Genomic DNA, 17,131 nt, shown 5'->3' with positions numbered 1-17,131 from the left:
TGCCACCAACGGTTGGCCGTACATGAACACACGGTATGTGTGAGTTCATCAGAATATCTTTTAAAATGTAGTCTGTTTACTAATGAAAGCTCCCTCTCCAGAATGTAGTTCATGTCATTAACTGAGCAAAAAAGAGACAAGACATAAAGACCAGGTGAAGATAAAGATGATTATTATCATTTATTTTCTTCTTCTTTCTTATTTACACAATATTCTCCACGTTGGTCCACGATGACCTCCACCTTTTGCCACTGAAAAAAGAAATAAAAGTATACATGAGTATTATTAGGGGCTTTTTTTTTTTTTTTTTAAACAATAGGCCTACATCAATAAATAAATAAATAAATAAATAACAAAACCTTCAGAACAGGATGATTAACATCTGCCCCCACCTACCAGGCATTTCTTACAGATAGCATTAATACTAGATACTCTTGTTCACACTGAAAGCACTTGTCCTAGATGACAATTCATGTCAAATATGATATTCATGTCAAGATTGCCACTGCATAAATAGCTGTTTCTGCCCCTTAAAAAGAAATAAACAAAATAAAAAATATTATTATAATTAATATTATTATTAGGGTTATTCTGTACAGATGTAAGCTCAAGACCTGCTTACCACCCTCACTGGACCCCTTCCAATTTGCCTACCGTCAGAACACTAGCACAGAGGATGCCATCTCTACAGCACTTCACTCTGCCCTGTCCCACCTTGACAATAGTAACACCTATGTGAGAATGCTGTTCATTGACTTTAGTTCAGCATTCAACACCATCATCCCCTCCAAACTGATCACCAAACTCAGTGAACTGGGCATCAATACCTCCCTCTGTAACTGGATTCTGGACTTCCTGACCAACAGACCTCAGTCTGTTAGGTTAGATAATCACACCTCCTCAACAATCACCCTGAACACCGGCATACCACAGTTATGTGTGCCCCCCCCCCGGCGATTGAACTACCCTATCCCACCCAGTGTTATATTTATTTATAAAATACTGTAATTACACTTATACATAGCCAAATTCTACTGTTCTTCATATTATTCATCCTGCACATACACTTATTCTCACTAGTCTTATGTTACTGTTTCTGCACTACAATGGTACTGTTAATACACTGCACATAGCTGTACATATTTGTCTATATGGTTCATACTGAATATCCATATTTTATTCTGTTTTTCTAATAATACACTGCATTTATCTATATCATTTTTTTACTATAATGTTACTGTTTCTGCACTACAATGGTACTGTTAACACACTGCACATAGCTGTACATACTGTATATATCTGTCTATATGGTTCATACTGAATATCCATATTCTGTTTTTCTTATAATATATACACTGCATATATCTATATTATTTTCACAACCATTATTATGTTAATGCTATTACATTGCACATATCTGTACATGTTGCTCATACATTGTTCATATTACATAGCCATATTTATTCTGCTCTTATAAGGTAACTGCTAATACGCTGCACATATTTATATTTAATTGATATAACTCTAAACCACCTTCTGTTAACCAACTGTACACTGCACTATATTTCTTGTCCTGTCTATACTTGAATATCACAGTGCACTTTTTTTGCACTTCTGGCTAGATGCAAACTGCATTTCGTTGTCTTTGTACTTGTACTCTGCACAATGACAAAGTTTAATCTAATTTAATTTAAATACTGCCTCAACGTTAATAAAGTATTAGACAAAGCAAACAAAGTAATTATTGGTGCCATGTGGATACAGAAAAATCTGTTTACAAGGCCCTCAATATCACCAGTTTTCCACTTTTTTTCCATATCTAGGGCCTTATATAAAACTAATGGGCATGCAGTACAATCATACCAAGAACATGTCTGCATTCCACCCTACAAAGTTTGGGCAGGTTAGGAATAATACTTTTCAAGATATTAATGCCCAAACATGGCCTCCAAGATGAGGCATTTCTGAGATAGTAAAAATGATAAACGTTAAGGGTGAAAAAATTTATGAAAACATTGGAATTTAATACAAATATTTTACAGAGGCCTGTTCCAGAAAGCAGGTTTAGTGAAAACTCTGAGTTGGTTAACCCTGAGATGAGGGAAACTCTGGGTTTTCCGTTCCAGAAAGAGAGGTAACTTAACCTCGGAGTCAGTTACTATGGTAACTGAGTCTGTGAACCTAACCTGGTCAGTAGCAGGTTTTCTTCAAGAAACCTCGAGTTTCTTTCAGTCTCCTCCCGCTGAGAGGGAGAGAAATGGGGAAAAAAACTTGAGTTTCTCTCATTCTCCTCCCTCTCAGAGGGAGGGGAAACTCATTTCCTCATTCCATTCATTTCCTGTGCTGGCATATGGTATTGAAATTGAGGATTTAATAATATTTCCGCAGAATTTGGTATTATCAGATCATTTTTTAATTACTTTTGAATTCTTGCTACCTGACCATACTAAACTAGATAATAGCTTCTACACTAGATGCCTATCTGACAGTGCTATAGCTAAATTTAAGGAAGATATTCCAACAGCATTCCACTCTATGTCGTGCCTTAACATAACAGAGGACCTCTATGTTAACCTCAGTCCCTCTCAAATTGATACATTTGTAGACGGTGCTACGACTTGCCTACAGACGACCTTAGACTATGTCGCTCCTCTCAAAAAGAAGACGATAAAGCAAAGGAAAATAGCTCCTTGGTATAACTCCCAAACTCGCAAATTAAAACAAATCTCGCGAAACCTCGAAAGTAAGTGGCGCTCCACCAAAGTGGAAGAATCCCGTTTGGATTGGCAAGAAAGTCTCAAAACCGATAGGAAGGCCCTAAGAAAAGCCAGATCTGACTATTACTCTTCACTAATAGAAGAAAATAAGAACAACCCAAGGTTTCTTTTCAGCACTGTAGCCAGGCTGACAGACAGTCACAGCTCTACTGAGCCATCTATTCCTCTAGCACTGAGTAGTGATGACTTCATGAGCTTCTTTAATGATAAAATTATAACAATTAGAGATAAAATTCATCACCTTTTGCACTTAACTTCTAACAGTTCATCTTTAAATGCAGGACCTCTAGAACGAACGACTAGTCCAGACATATACTTAGACTGCTTTTATCCTATAGACCTTCAACAATTAATGTTAAAGATATCCTCAGCTAAGCCATCTACCTGTCTCTTAGACCCCATCCCAACGAGGCTACTCAAAGAAGCGTTACCCGTGGTAAACACTTCACTACTAGATATGATCAATATGTCCTTATTAACAGGTTATGTACCGCAGTCATTTAAAGTAGCAGTGATAAAACCTCTTCTGAAAAAACCCACCCTAGATCCTGAGGTCTTAGCAAACTATAGACCTATATCTAACCTTCCCTTTCTATCCAAGATCCTTGAGAAGGTGGTTGCTAATCAGTTATGTGATTTTCTACATAGCAACAGTTTATTTGATGATTTTCAATCAGGATTTAGAAAGAATCATAGCACAGAGACGGCACTGGTGAAAATTACTAACGACCTTCTAACAGCTGCAGACAAAGGACTTGTCTCCATTCTTGTTTTACTAGATCTTAGTGCTGCATTTGACACTATTGACCATACCATCCTGTTACAGAGACTGGAACACTTAGTTGGCATTAAAGGAATCGCACTAAGCTGGTTCAAGTCCTATTTCTCTGAGCGATCCCAATTTGTTAACATTAACGATAAACCCTCCAAGCACGCTAAAGTTAGCCATGCGTGCCTCTCGCGGCTCAGTGCTTGGACCAATTCTATTTTCCTTATATATGCTTCCTCTAGGTAATATTATTAGGAAACACTCAATTAACTATCACTGTTACGCAGACGATACCCAATTATATCTGTCAATTAAGCCAGATGAAAGTGGTCAGTTAGCAAGACTTCAAACGTGTATTGAGGGATATAAAATCCTGGATGACCCACAATTTCCTGATGTTAAACTCAGACAAAACTGAAGTTATTGTGATAGGACCAACGCGCCCGAACTTCGAGCTTTCGAAAGATATAGCTACTCTGGATGGTATTGTCCTGGCCTCCAGCACTGCTGTCAGAAATTTGGGAGTTATTTTTGATCAGGATATATCCTTCAACGCCCACTTAAAACAAACCTCAAGAATAGCCTTTTTCCATCTTCGTAACATTGCCAAAATTAGGAATATCCTGTCTCAAAACGATGCTGAAAAACTAGTCCATGCATTCGTTACTTCTAGACTAGATTACTGCAATTCCTTATTATCAGGTTGCCCAAATAAGTCCCTTAAGACTCTCCAGGTGATCCAGAATGCTGCAGCACGTGTTCTGACGAGAACTAAGAGAAAAGATCATATTTCTCCTGTATTAGCTTCTCTGCATTGGCTTCCTGTGAAATCTAGGATTGAATTTAAAATCCTCCTCCTGACTTACAAAGCTCTAAATGGTCAAGCACCATCATACCTAGAAGAGCTCTTAGTACCTTATTGTCCCACTAGAGCACTCCGCTCCCGGAATGCGGGGCTACTTGTGGTTCCTAGAGTCTCTGGAAGTAGACTGGGGGCCAGGGCCTTCAGCTATCAGGCTCCGCTTCTGTGGAACCAGCTCCCAGTCTGGGTTCGAGGGGCAGACACCGTCACCACATTTAAAAGTAAATTGAAAACCCTCCTCTTTGATAAAGCTTATAGTTAGGGAGTGAGGAGTTGCAGCGTCCACCTAACCCGGCCCACCTGCTTCTCTTCGTAGTCATCAGATTTATTTATCATATAATCAATAATATAGCGAGAGAAGAGGGAGGCAGGCCAGTACAGCCCGATCCGGTTGGGGAGAGTTCTAGCCCGACCAGGCACCTCTCTTTAACCTGCCTCTCTTAGTTATGCTATTATAATTCTAGACTGCAGGGGAAGCTGTTTCCTTCCTATGACACACTGAGCTGCTCTCTCATCTCTACTTGTTACTTTTGTATGCATCCTGTCCCAGAATTGCTTGTTACTAATCTAGCTCTGGGGAGTTTACAATTAGAGAAAAGAGTCCTTATGTTTCTTCTTCGCAGAGCTATGCTCTGTGATTCTCTGCAATTCCTGGCCGCATCCTGCTGCGTCCTGCTGCATCCGCCGCATCCACCCATGCTCGGCAGCGCCACGTTACATCCCGCAATGCCCTGCTGTGATGTTCCTATGCACAGAGTAGTCTGGATCCAGTATAGGGGACTGCACTACTCAGTATGACACGATGTGCCCTACTATGACATGAACTTCCACGATAACCTTCGAAGTCACTGTGACCTCTAATGTGACTATTATCGCCACTGTTCATCAACCCACCGCCCTCACCGCCCGGCAGCACCGCCAAACAAGAGTCTGGGTCTGCCGAGGTTTCTTCCTAAAAGGGAGTTTTTCCTTGCCACTGTCGCGATAGCCACTGCTAATGCTTGCTCTTGAGGGAATTACTGTAATTGTTGGGGTTTTGGAAATTATAGAGTGTGGTCTAGACCTACTCTATCTGTAAAGTGTCTCGAGATAACTTTTGTTATGATTTGATACTATAAATAAAATTGAATTGAATTGAATTCATTCAGTCTGTATCAGGCGCATTTTAATGCAGTTTGTTATCTGCATGAATAAAAAAACGTATTGGTTTATGTTAGGCAGAATAAATGTTTTTTTTTCTCAAACATGTCATGTCGTTTTGTCGACAATCCCGTTGATGAAAAAGCTGTATTAAATCAGAGAGTTTACGTCGGGAGATGATATTGAGTCCCGATTAGATGTTTTTTCATTTCCACATAACCGATTTGAGTGGTATTTGTTATCACAGTCTATTAGATATGTAGATACCTTATCCTTCCACTAGTTCAACATCGTGGACAGGCTTTAACATCCCAGCAGATTCTTTGTGTCGCATTACGTTTTTTGCAAACGGCAGTTTTCTTTAAAACAGCAGCGGATCATACTGTAATAGTAAAGCCACTGTATGTAGAGCCGTCAGAAAAGTGTGATCGCTCTGAAACGTTTTTTTAAACGTGTTCCCTGGACACAAACCAGTGAGAGCCATTAAAAAGAAATAAATGATTATACTTATAATTCTGTTAATGATCATGGAGCTGCAGCCTCAGAATGGGATTAGTATAGTTTACTTTTTCGCCCGCAGGATTGCACCTGAATAAAATTATAGGTGTAGCCTACAATTCCAGTTTTCACCAGTAGCCTAATATTATAAGTTAACTGTGATTAAATATGAAATTAATACACTGTTAATGCGTACTCATTGACTCGAGCAGCAATTTTCTCCCACACCAATTCTCTCTCTTTTGCAGCAGAAGCCGCTGTCTTGCTTTTTTAACGAAATGCATGTTCAAACCATTGACATATATATAAGGTTCAAACTCGCGGTTTGTGCGCATGAGTATTTCCGCCGACCAGTTTGTTTGTGGTTGTTACCATGGTGAATCGTAGAATCAGGGCTCCATTCATACTGCCTTATGTGCACGCGCGTAACCCTAAGTGAACATACTCCGAGTTGATTGAACCAACTCAAATCAGCTGTTCTGGAACCGAAAACTCAGAGTTTCCCATCTCAGGGTAAATCAACTCAGACATCAGGGTTACACTCAGAGTTTGTTAAACCTCCTACTTGGAACGGACCCCAGATCTTAGTTTTGGGACTTAAATATTAGGTAAACAAACTTTGAGCAAAATCTGAGATGGTCCAGCAATCATTTTCCTGGATTTTGTCTGATTCGACACGGAATGACCCATATGATATTTTACATAATAATCTTTTGCATTTTCATGCACTGGTAATTTCTTGGAATTGCATTTCTAGTTATACTTATCGCTTTTATCTAAAGCAACTTACATATGTCAATTATTACAAGGGCTAGTCTCCCCAGATCAACTAGAAGTTAAGTGTCCTGCTCAAAGGCACAACAGTGGCAACCGGGAATTGAACCCTCAACTTTTCTGGCTAATAGTTCCTTAGCCACTATGCTACCCCACTTTAACTGAGATAACAGCCTATCTACTGTGGGAGTGGGGAGGGTAGGAGGAGGTAGGGTGTGAGTGGTGAGGGTAGGTAGGGTGGGAGTGGGAAGGGTAGGAGGAGGTAGGTTCTGAGTGGTGAGGGTAGGTAGGATGGGAGTGGGAAGGGTAGGAGGAGGTAGGTTGGGAGTGGGAAGGGTAGTAGGAGGTAGGATGTGAGTGGTGAGGGTAGGTAGGGTGGGAGTGGGAAGGGTAGGAGGAGGTAGGGTGGGAGTGGGAAGGGTAGGAGGTAGGGTGTGAGTGGTGAGGGTAGGTAGGGTGGGAAGGGAGGGAGGAAGTAGGGTGGGAGTGGTGAGGGTAGGTAGGGTGGGAGTGGGAAGGGTAGGAGGAGGTAGGGTGGGAGTGGGAAGGGTAGGAGGAGTGGGTGTGAGTGGTGAGGGTAGGTAGGGTGGGAGTGGGAAGGGTAGGAGGAAGTAGGGTGGGAGTGGTGAGGGTAGGTAGGGGTGGAGTGTGAGGGTAGTGAGGGGAGGGGGAGCCAGGGTGGGAGTGCTGGGGTAAGGTGTAAGATGGGTGGATGCAGCAGGCTTAGGCACTATGGAATAAATATAAAATGTAAGTAATCACAGTCTCTTCATTACTGCTATGAAGGGTTATAGTTGAGAAATGTCATGTCACAAAAACTGTTGACATAAAAATATGCATTACATTCAATATGCATTGTATCACAGACATGAGTCTAGTGTGGGACAGGTTTTAAGTCTTGCAGGCTCAAAACATTTACCTCAATATTCATATTGTACCTCTATTGTAATTGTATGCTATTATTAATTAACTCAATTTATACCGTTATTTGTAATGTTTATATACCATTTTTTGAAAAATCAATACATTTGAGTGTTGCGATATTTTACTATACTGTATATACAGACATATATACAGTATATATACTGTATACATATTCAAAACAATGTTATGCACATGATAATGCCTTTATAATGTCACAGAAATTAGAATATCTCCTTACACACAAAGATAGGTTGAGAGTCTGCACAATTACAATTGAACAGACGTAGTCTGCGAGACTATTAAATTAAAAACAAAGATAAGAGACGGTCTGCGAATCCGTTCCGGGTTTTGACAAAGGTTTGCCGAAAAAAATAACCTAGCCTTGTGGTGACGATCACATTGAAAAATATACTAAAGTTTCTGTCATCATGGGTAACAAAACCTCCAAGCCATGTGAAGCATCAGGACCCATTGTTGGTGAGATGAGCCAAAAATATGGACCGAACTACTTGAGATGTCTGTCTTTAAATTCTTATACTGCACTGTAAATTTTATTCTTGTCTTTAAATGTTTTTAAATTGTTTTTAATTGTTTTCTAACTGCTCTTTAATGTTTTATGTAAAGCACTTTGAATTGCCCTGTTGCTGAAATGTGCTATACAAATTAAAAAAAAAATTCAATACATTGAATCATAAACCCTGCATCGTGTCACAACAAAGCCCTTTTCTGGTTAGGGAATCGGACTTGTGATCGAAGGGTGGCCGACTGGTAGGAAGGGTGTGGGTGGGGGAGACTCACCCATGTCCTAAACCTCTCTCTTTGCTGTAGCTTTATGTTATTAAATCCAGGTATATGTAGTAACCATTTTTGAAAAAACAACTAAATAAAAAAAGAGGTCGTTGGTTCCACTGATTTTAGAACAGTTAAGGGGAACAGCTTTGCTTTGTGCCTAAGAATGGCCTTAGTTAATTGGAATCTGTGGCCTATCTTGCTTAAATAAACACTACAAATATATGCAAATATGTAACTTTATATGTAACTTTACTCTGATTGTGGGGGGAAAAAAACACCAGCATAACATTGGCTGTCAATGAATTGTCAATAAACCATTCCTATGAAATGTTTTTAATCCTTCAACAGATGTAGATTAAACAAAAAAAAGATAAATAATATTTTAATTTGTAGGCCTTGTGAAACATGAGACATATTGTTATGTGGTTCAATAAAGTACAATAAAGTATGAGAAACTGATTATTTTGTTATTAAACTGAATATAGTGAAGTATGCTTACAGTTGAGGAAGGTCTCGAAGACCCCTTTAATTGTGGCAAATGCCTTCATCGTCTCCCTGGATGGCTGCTCTTCCAGGTGGAGCAGCTGGCCCTTAAACTTCTTCTTCCCCTGCTTCGCCACCAGGAGCAGGGGGTAGAACCCCACTGCTTTCAATTTATGTAACTGTAACAAAACAAGAACAAAACACCACATGTTTTTTGTTTGCATATACACAGATACCTGAATGAACAATTAACTAGAAAATAAATAAATGTAACATGCTTACATCAATAAAGGCACTATCCAGTGCCTTTACGGCATTGAACTTTGTTGGTGTTTTTTCTTCAATTTTTTTTAACTTATTCATTTTAATTGCCTTGTATGGCTGCTCCCTTCCACAAAGGTGGCACTTCTTTCTTGCCACGCCAATCATGGCGTGACAGGAGATACAGGACTTTTTAGTCGATCCAGGCATCTTTATGTAGGACACAGTTGGGACAGAGATGGGGTGAGACGTTTGAATGGAGAAGGATAAAGTAGAGAAAAAAAGAGGCTAAGCGAGGTAGCGTGAAAACTAACATGACTTCTGCACAGACACAACATTTCAACACAATGTCCACAGTAGAGTTTAGAATGTTCACAACCACATATTGTTTGGATACTGTATATAAACAAAGCCTATAAATAAAATGTCAGATTTACATCTCGATTTTTACCCCAACTCAATATCTCGGACACTATGTCTCATCCTCCCTTTCACAGATACACAGGTACACAAGTACACAGACACAATCACAGAGACAGCCACAACAGTTTTGAAATATAATAAACAGCAATCTTATGTAGATCAATTTTATATAGGCCTAGTATTTCTATGGGATTTTCAAAAAGAAAATCTGTTTAAATCTCAACAAAGTCTATGGGCCCTATTTTAGGATCTAAATAGACAGTCTGAAACTAGCACACTTGCGCTCATCCTGGCGCTGCAATGCACATTGTATACGATAGGGCCCTATAGCTCCAAGGCCGGCTACACACTGCCAGTGTGGCGTGAACGTGGCGTTTCTGTTGCATGTAAGTTGCATGTCATTGCACATCAGAAACGTGTTTGATGCGGCGCTGCGGCTGCTAGCCTTGTCTGTACACATGTATAAAATGCAGTAGTAATACTTAATGTTAAAATATATATATATACTGATTTCTGATTTGATTACAGCAAAGACAACGTTGGCAGTATTGACGGCAAAATAGGCTACAGAATATTTTGTTCTGTATTGACAGGTGCAATATTTGAAAATTGATAATAATTTTTTTTTAATTACATTTATATATCTGCATTTATGTCAAAACCTCGAGACTTTCAAACATCAAAATATCATTTATTAAATGTATTTGTGTCAAAATGACATATAAACATCTTTTCGTATTATATGTTGCCTGGAAACGCTTCCAACACACTTGCATGTCGCGTGAAAAATAGGCATTTGGCCTATTTCTAGCATTTTCGGTGCAGCTCAAGCCGAACACGCAGGCAGTGTGTAGCCGGCTGCGTGGCATGAGCGTGTCAGCTGCGTGGCATGTCCGTTTTTTTTGGGCTCCCATGTTAACAGGTTAGAGCTTACACACTGCCTGAATGACACGCACATCTCAGGAAACGCGTGCATGCTAGAAATAGGACCGACACCTATTTTTCAGGTGACATGAGTATATTGGAGGCATTTACATTCAAAAGAGACAGGGAAAAGACGCTTTAATAAACAGACTGGCCGCAGCAGCGGCGCATCTGAGACATTTCTGGTATGAATGCACATATAAAACACAACACAGTAGCAACATAACACAGACAGAATAGACATGCCACGCTTGCGATGTGATTAGACCCTAACATCTTGTGTCCCCCTCCTTATCTCACGGACAAACATGCACACACACAAACACATTACTACTATCAACCATTATATTTACATTGCATTTACATTATATTGCAACATCTTGAAAGCTGTACAAAAGGTAACGTTAGGTTACATTTGGGTGAAAAAATATCTAAAATACATATTTCTTTCATATTGAAAACCCCATAGGAATGTGTGTGTGAGTGTGTTTTAACAGTTAAAACACAAACTCAAGAACAGAGGTCATAAATTAATCTGAATGCATGCATTCCTGTAAACCTCATAATTTAATCTTGCTTGGAATGAATTTAGATTTTCATTGCTACAAGATTGCTGATAGTGCTAGATAGCTGCCCTATAGAAATCATACCAGATATCAAGAAATGCTAGGTCATACAAAGGTGGGTCTCTATATAAAAATGACTTCAAAACAGGTAACCTAACTTAATGTTTTATTAACTAGGGCTGTCTTAAATGTTTATTGGATGCTACCAATGCAACAATGTCCATTTAATTTAATGCATACGTTGCTAATAACAGTAGCTAGCTAAGAAGCTATATTGCAAACACAAGATGGTACATTTGTTGATCAGTTGCAAAAGCACATATCGGTTGCATTCTGTATAAAAAAATAAATATGTAAAACAAGTTGTTTAAATGATAATAATAATTTTAAATTAATAAAATGATAGTTACCTTTCTGGTATGGTCCTTTCTCAGGGCAGAACGGGGTGAGTCTCGCATGCTACGAGATCTCACGTTGCTGCAGCTACGAGACGAGATTTCACATTGCTGCAGCTTCAAAAGAATGTAACAGCATTACATTTTCTCGCCATGCTATTTTGTAAGGTTGTTACATTTTTAGTAGGAGACTGGGTTGCACTGATTGAGTAGGCTTAATATATGCGGGAGTAATAGGTGGCCAGGTAGCCAGGGAAAACGTCTTGGCAAGCTAATTTAATATGGGATTACCCATTAGCCACCGCTCTGGTTAGCATGTAGGCTAGCTACGTTTATGAACTACAAGTAGCTACTTTAGCTGGCTATAAACATGCTACATGCTACACGGAGTGGTTAGCATGTATGCTAGCAGTAATAGCCACTGCTTGTTAAGAGGCTAGGCCTCCATTTTGGCTTGTTGATTTGGCCTGTTGCTGACTATACTATTGTTAAGATACTTTGCTCAAACCAGTCGGAGTTATGTAGGGCCCTATGAATTCCGTTTAATTTTTTCCAAAATCTCGTTTTAATTTTTTGGAATTCCATTTTTTACCTTTTACTCGTATTTTACCACAAAAGATTGTGTTTTTAATGTTCATGAATAAAATGTAACGTTACACAAATTAAATAAAAATGCCCAGCGTCTGTCTCTTGTTCTCTGCTGTTAGCGAGCAGCTGCTCTCTCCCCGGGTCTCAGTGCTTGTTTTCAACAGAAACACTCTGACAGCCTGCTCTCATTGTCTGTTGAGAATTTATTTTGAAGAACCATGTTTCATTTATAAGGGTTAATAAGTTAATATTCATGTTAAGACAGTTAATGTGATAATTAGTTAAAAACATGGATTAAAGTTCTCCGTCGCTACCATGGATTTCCGTCATTCAAACTTCACAGAGGCGACTTATGAGATTGTGATACACCCTTATGTGACAATACAATAACCAGCGGAGTTTTCCCTAGAGTTATACAGAGGCAATTAGGTGTCTGGTCTGTGTTTTAAAACGTATAATAAGTTGAACATTATCCCTATGTGTATGTATGATGATTCATGTTTTGACTTTAAAGTCAGTTAGATATTCAGTTACAACCAAAGAGGGTTTATGATTCACCTTATTGCATTAGTATGATGGAGGATTTCTGGAGTTAAAAGAAAACAGATACATATCTATATAGGCTAAAATATGATTTATCCTTTTGATATTGTTGCACTTTAAAGAGTGATATTTATTTTTGTAAAGAGATGATTATTTTTTATGAATGTGAGTGTGAAAGACGTCCACTGAGAGGTGCAGAGTAAAGAAACCTGTACTAAGGTGTTTAAATTGAAATTAACAAATGTACACTAAAACATGTTTACACTAGGGAAATGTATTGTTTTATGCCATGATTTGAGAAATTTGTAATAAACAGATGGAATTTGGAGATGAAGATGGCGGTTCGCTCTTTCACTCACTGACACTGTGATTCTGTTTTCCAGGGTTCCATCTAGGGGAGTAGAGAGTAGTGAACCACAACCAAAATCATTTGTTACTCCAGTTACATAATTTGAAACCCGTAACAAACTGTGGGGGCTCGTCCGGGATCACTCCTCATCACAACCATCGGAGGGGCAGATCCAGAGATACTAGAACCACATGACCAAGGTGACAAGATGCTGCTACAGGCCAGGAGTCAACCCGTGGGTGTCCAAGGAGGGAGACCAAAGAGAAAAGGGATCTTCACCTCGCTTAGGAGCCGCACTGCTGATCCTGAGGCCAGCGCACGCTACTTACCAGAGGGCTACACGCTGATCTTGTGGTCATCGCACACCAGCATCAGGAGATCTCACCTGTGATCGGGAGGTCGACACGCACACACACACGCCACTTTCTAAGTCACTACACCACTGATTTACTGAACTAACAAACCACAAGGGGACATCAGGATTACACACCATGTCAGCAACTCGTAAAAAATTTGTATGGAGTATCAAGAAACAATTATTCAGACTCTCAAACAGCGACCTCTATCAGGTCGCAAAAGACATTGCAATCGACAGTCCAACTGAAGAAGAGCTGAATCCGAATGATGAAGAAGGCTGCATGGAGTATGTTGTCTCGTACATGCAATCTGACACCTTACTAGAACTTGAGGATGAAGGTATGGGTCAGTTGTTGGTTTTAAATGATTTGATATGTAAAGTAATTAATACTGATGCTCCTGTTAATTTTCCAGTGGGTGCATTGAGTGATGGTAACACACATGTTGTACCTAGTCACAGTCCATCCACTACAATCCCAAACTCTGCATCACAACCTCATTCTCACCCTAACAGCACAGTTATGCAAACACAACTCCACCCTAACACTCATACCAATACAACAACACAGTCAGTAGAAGAACTGAGGCAAGTGTATGAAGAGCTGGGTGAGAAACTGCGACGATGTGAATCTACAGCGACCCCATCAACCACAACCTACCCCCACCAGGGTGAGTCAGAGTTACACTGTATGCTACAGATGATCTCGGAGAGACCAGTAGCACTGAAGGACCTCTCCTACCTGCAGCGCAGAGACTTCAAAGTACATGGTGGTCAGGTTGGAGATCAGAACTCTGAATTAAATTACAACAATATCAGCAAACAAATCGACGAGGGAGTGAAAGAGGGCTTCGCACAAGCAGAGGTGGTCAGAGGGGTGTTGAGGATCATCAAGCCAGGGGCCTTTAAGGATATGCTTGTAAACAAAGATTCAATTACAGTATCTGAACTCAAAGGCTTCCTCAGGTCTCACCTCGGAGAGAAAGCAACGACTGAAATGTTCCAGGAATTGATGTGCGCCAGGCAATCAGACCAAGAATCACCACAGCAGTTTCTCTACCGCATGATTGGGCTCAAGCAGAAACTCCTTTTCCAGTCACGACAGGCCAGTACAGACATTTCATATGATCCCAAGACCGTCCAGGAGGTGTTCCTACATACTATCTATCAGGGTTTGGGGACAAAACATGCTGACCTCTGGCAGAGACTGAGGCCGTTAATCTCAAACCTTCAAGTCACAGATGAGGAAATCCTTTGCCAGGTCATGAAAATAATAAGTGATGAGAATGAGCACCAGCGCAGACTGGGCCAACTCTCCCGACAAAAGGCAACACAAGCACACAGCGCCAAGGTTGAGACGGGAGATTGTATCAACAATAACAAGTCGCAGGATACAGCACCAGACAATAAAAATCTCCAGACAATACAACAGCTCACTTCTCAGGTGGAGACTCTGACACACATGGTGGCTTCTTTGATTGAGCAGCGGACAGCAAATACTCAGGTGCCTTACCCTCTAACTATGCCAGCCCACATCCAGTCAGCCCCTCCTTCTCAGCCAATCCCCGGCATACCTGTCCAACCACAGCTGAGACAACCTGCAGTCCAGGTGAGAGGAAGGACAGCTCGTTGTCCAAAATGTACTGAACAGAATGCACAAGAGTGTAACCATTGCTTCGTGTGTGGAGAGGCAGGACACAGAGCAGTGGGATGTCTGCAACGAGTCAGGGTGCAGGGAAACGGGGCTCGGTCTTTGTGGAGGGACGCCCAGAGACCGGTGAGCAGCTTCAGTCCCAAACAGTAACAAATAATAAACAAATAACCAGACACCCCAAGCAAAACAAACAACAAAAAACACATGTACTGACCAGCCAGAGTAACATCACCTGCAAGGCACCCCTAATTGGAAAGAAAAGTCTGCTGAAATGTCTGATTGGCGGGTACCCAGCTACAGTCCTGTTTGATTCAGGCTCGCAGGTGAGCATAATTGACCAACAGTGGACTGACACTCACATTCCTAATCATATAATGAGACCTCTTTCTGAGCTTTTAGAGGAAGAACTTGGTGTCTATGCAGTCACTGGCCATGCTGTCCCATACAGTGGATGGGTTGAGCTCACTGTCAATCTTGCAGGGAATGAAGACCCCAACCTCACCATACAGGCCCCTTTTCTAGTCAGCTCGCTGCCACTGCCCCAGCCTCTCCTAGGAGCCAATGTACTCCAGGAGATCATCAGAAGAAAAGAGTCCTCTGGCGATGCAGTTGTAAATGTTGTCAGCCTCCTCCGCAGTGCATTTGGAATAGAGGAGGAACAGGTGGAGGCCATTGTGAATTTTATCCAGGTGCCCCCAAGGACATACTGTGATCCAGTCACTATAAGAGTGGGCCAAGACCATGCTATCATCCCCCCTGGCAGAACAGCTCATGTATGGTGTAGGGTACCCCCAAACTTTGATGTCTCTGACATCATTGTTCTATACGAACCGGCTGAGGAGAGCGTTGTCTTAGGGCAGTTGAGTGTAGGAGAAGGCCTCTTGGAAATCAATAACACCCGACGGCCTTATGTTAAGGTGCCCATCTCCAACCACTCAAAGCATGAGGTCACCTTGCCGAGGAGAACCTCTCTGGGAACCATCCAACATATTATCAAGGTCCTCAAGACCGATGCACCAGAGTCACCTCAGGCTGATTGCACACCAAGAAAGATGACATCAGTCGAGGTTAATGGTGTCGCACCTCCCCACCCAAGTCCTGGCTTCCTCCTGTTGATATCAGTCACCTCAGCCCTGAACAACAACAGGCGGTAAGGGAAGTGCTCTACGAGGAATGTGGAGCATTTGCCCGTAAGAGCGATGACATAGGGTGCATCCCCTCCCTACAGATGGAGATCAGGACTAAGGACGACATCCCAGTTCAGAGGGCCTACGCATCCATCCCAAAACTACTCTACAGGGAAGTTAAGGAGTACATCCAGAAGCTGTTGGTTAAAGGGTGGATCGTGAAGTCCCAGTCGCCTTATTCAGCTCCTGTCATCTGTGTAAGAAAGAAAGATGGGTCCTTACGCCTGTGTGTTGACTACCGGCTTCTCAACAACAAAACTGTGCCGGACCGTCACCCTCTTCCCAGGATTCAGGACCTCACTGACTCCCTGGGAGGATATGCCTGGTTTTCGATCCTTGACCAGGGGAAAGCCTATCACCAAGGCTTTACTGCCGAAGGATCAAGGTAACTGACTGCATTTATGGGGGCTCTACGAGTGGGTCCGAATACCCTTTGGGTTATGGAACGCCCCAGCGGCTTTTCAGAGAAGCATGGAAGGTATGCTCGACACATTGAGAGATGAGTGCTGCATCCCTTATCTCGACGACGTATTGTGCTTCTCCAGGTCCTTTGATGAGCATGTGCAGGTGCTACGCAGAGTCCTTCAAGCCTTGCAACACCACGGGGTAAAGTTGAAGCCGGAGAAATGCGAGCTCTTCCGCAAGGAGGTCCGATATGTCAGCCGGTTGGTGTCAGCGGAAGGAGTAAAAATGGACCCCAAAGACCTTGAAGCAGTGCGGGCACTGAAAGACAAAACGCCACAGACAGTTGGGGACATCAGGCAGTTGCTTGGGTTCCTGAGCTATTATTGAACATACGTGCAGGACTTCTCACGTATAGCCAAGCCCCTGTACGACCTGCTCCAGTCGAAGCCCAACACCCCTTCG

This window comes from Perca fluviatilis, chromosome 10 (assembly GCF_010015445.1).
Source record: "Perca fluviatilis chromosome 10, GENO_Pfluv_1.0, whole genome shotgun sequence".
Taxonomy (NCBI): domain Eukaryota; kingdom Metazoa; phylum Chordata; class Actinopteri; order Perciformes; family Percidae; genus Perca; species Perca fluviatilis.
Note: the sequence above shows the minus strand (reverse complement) of the source record.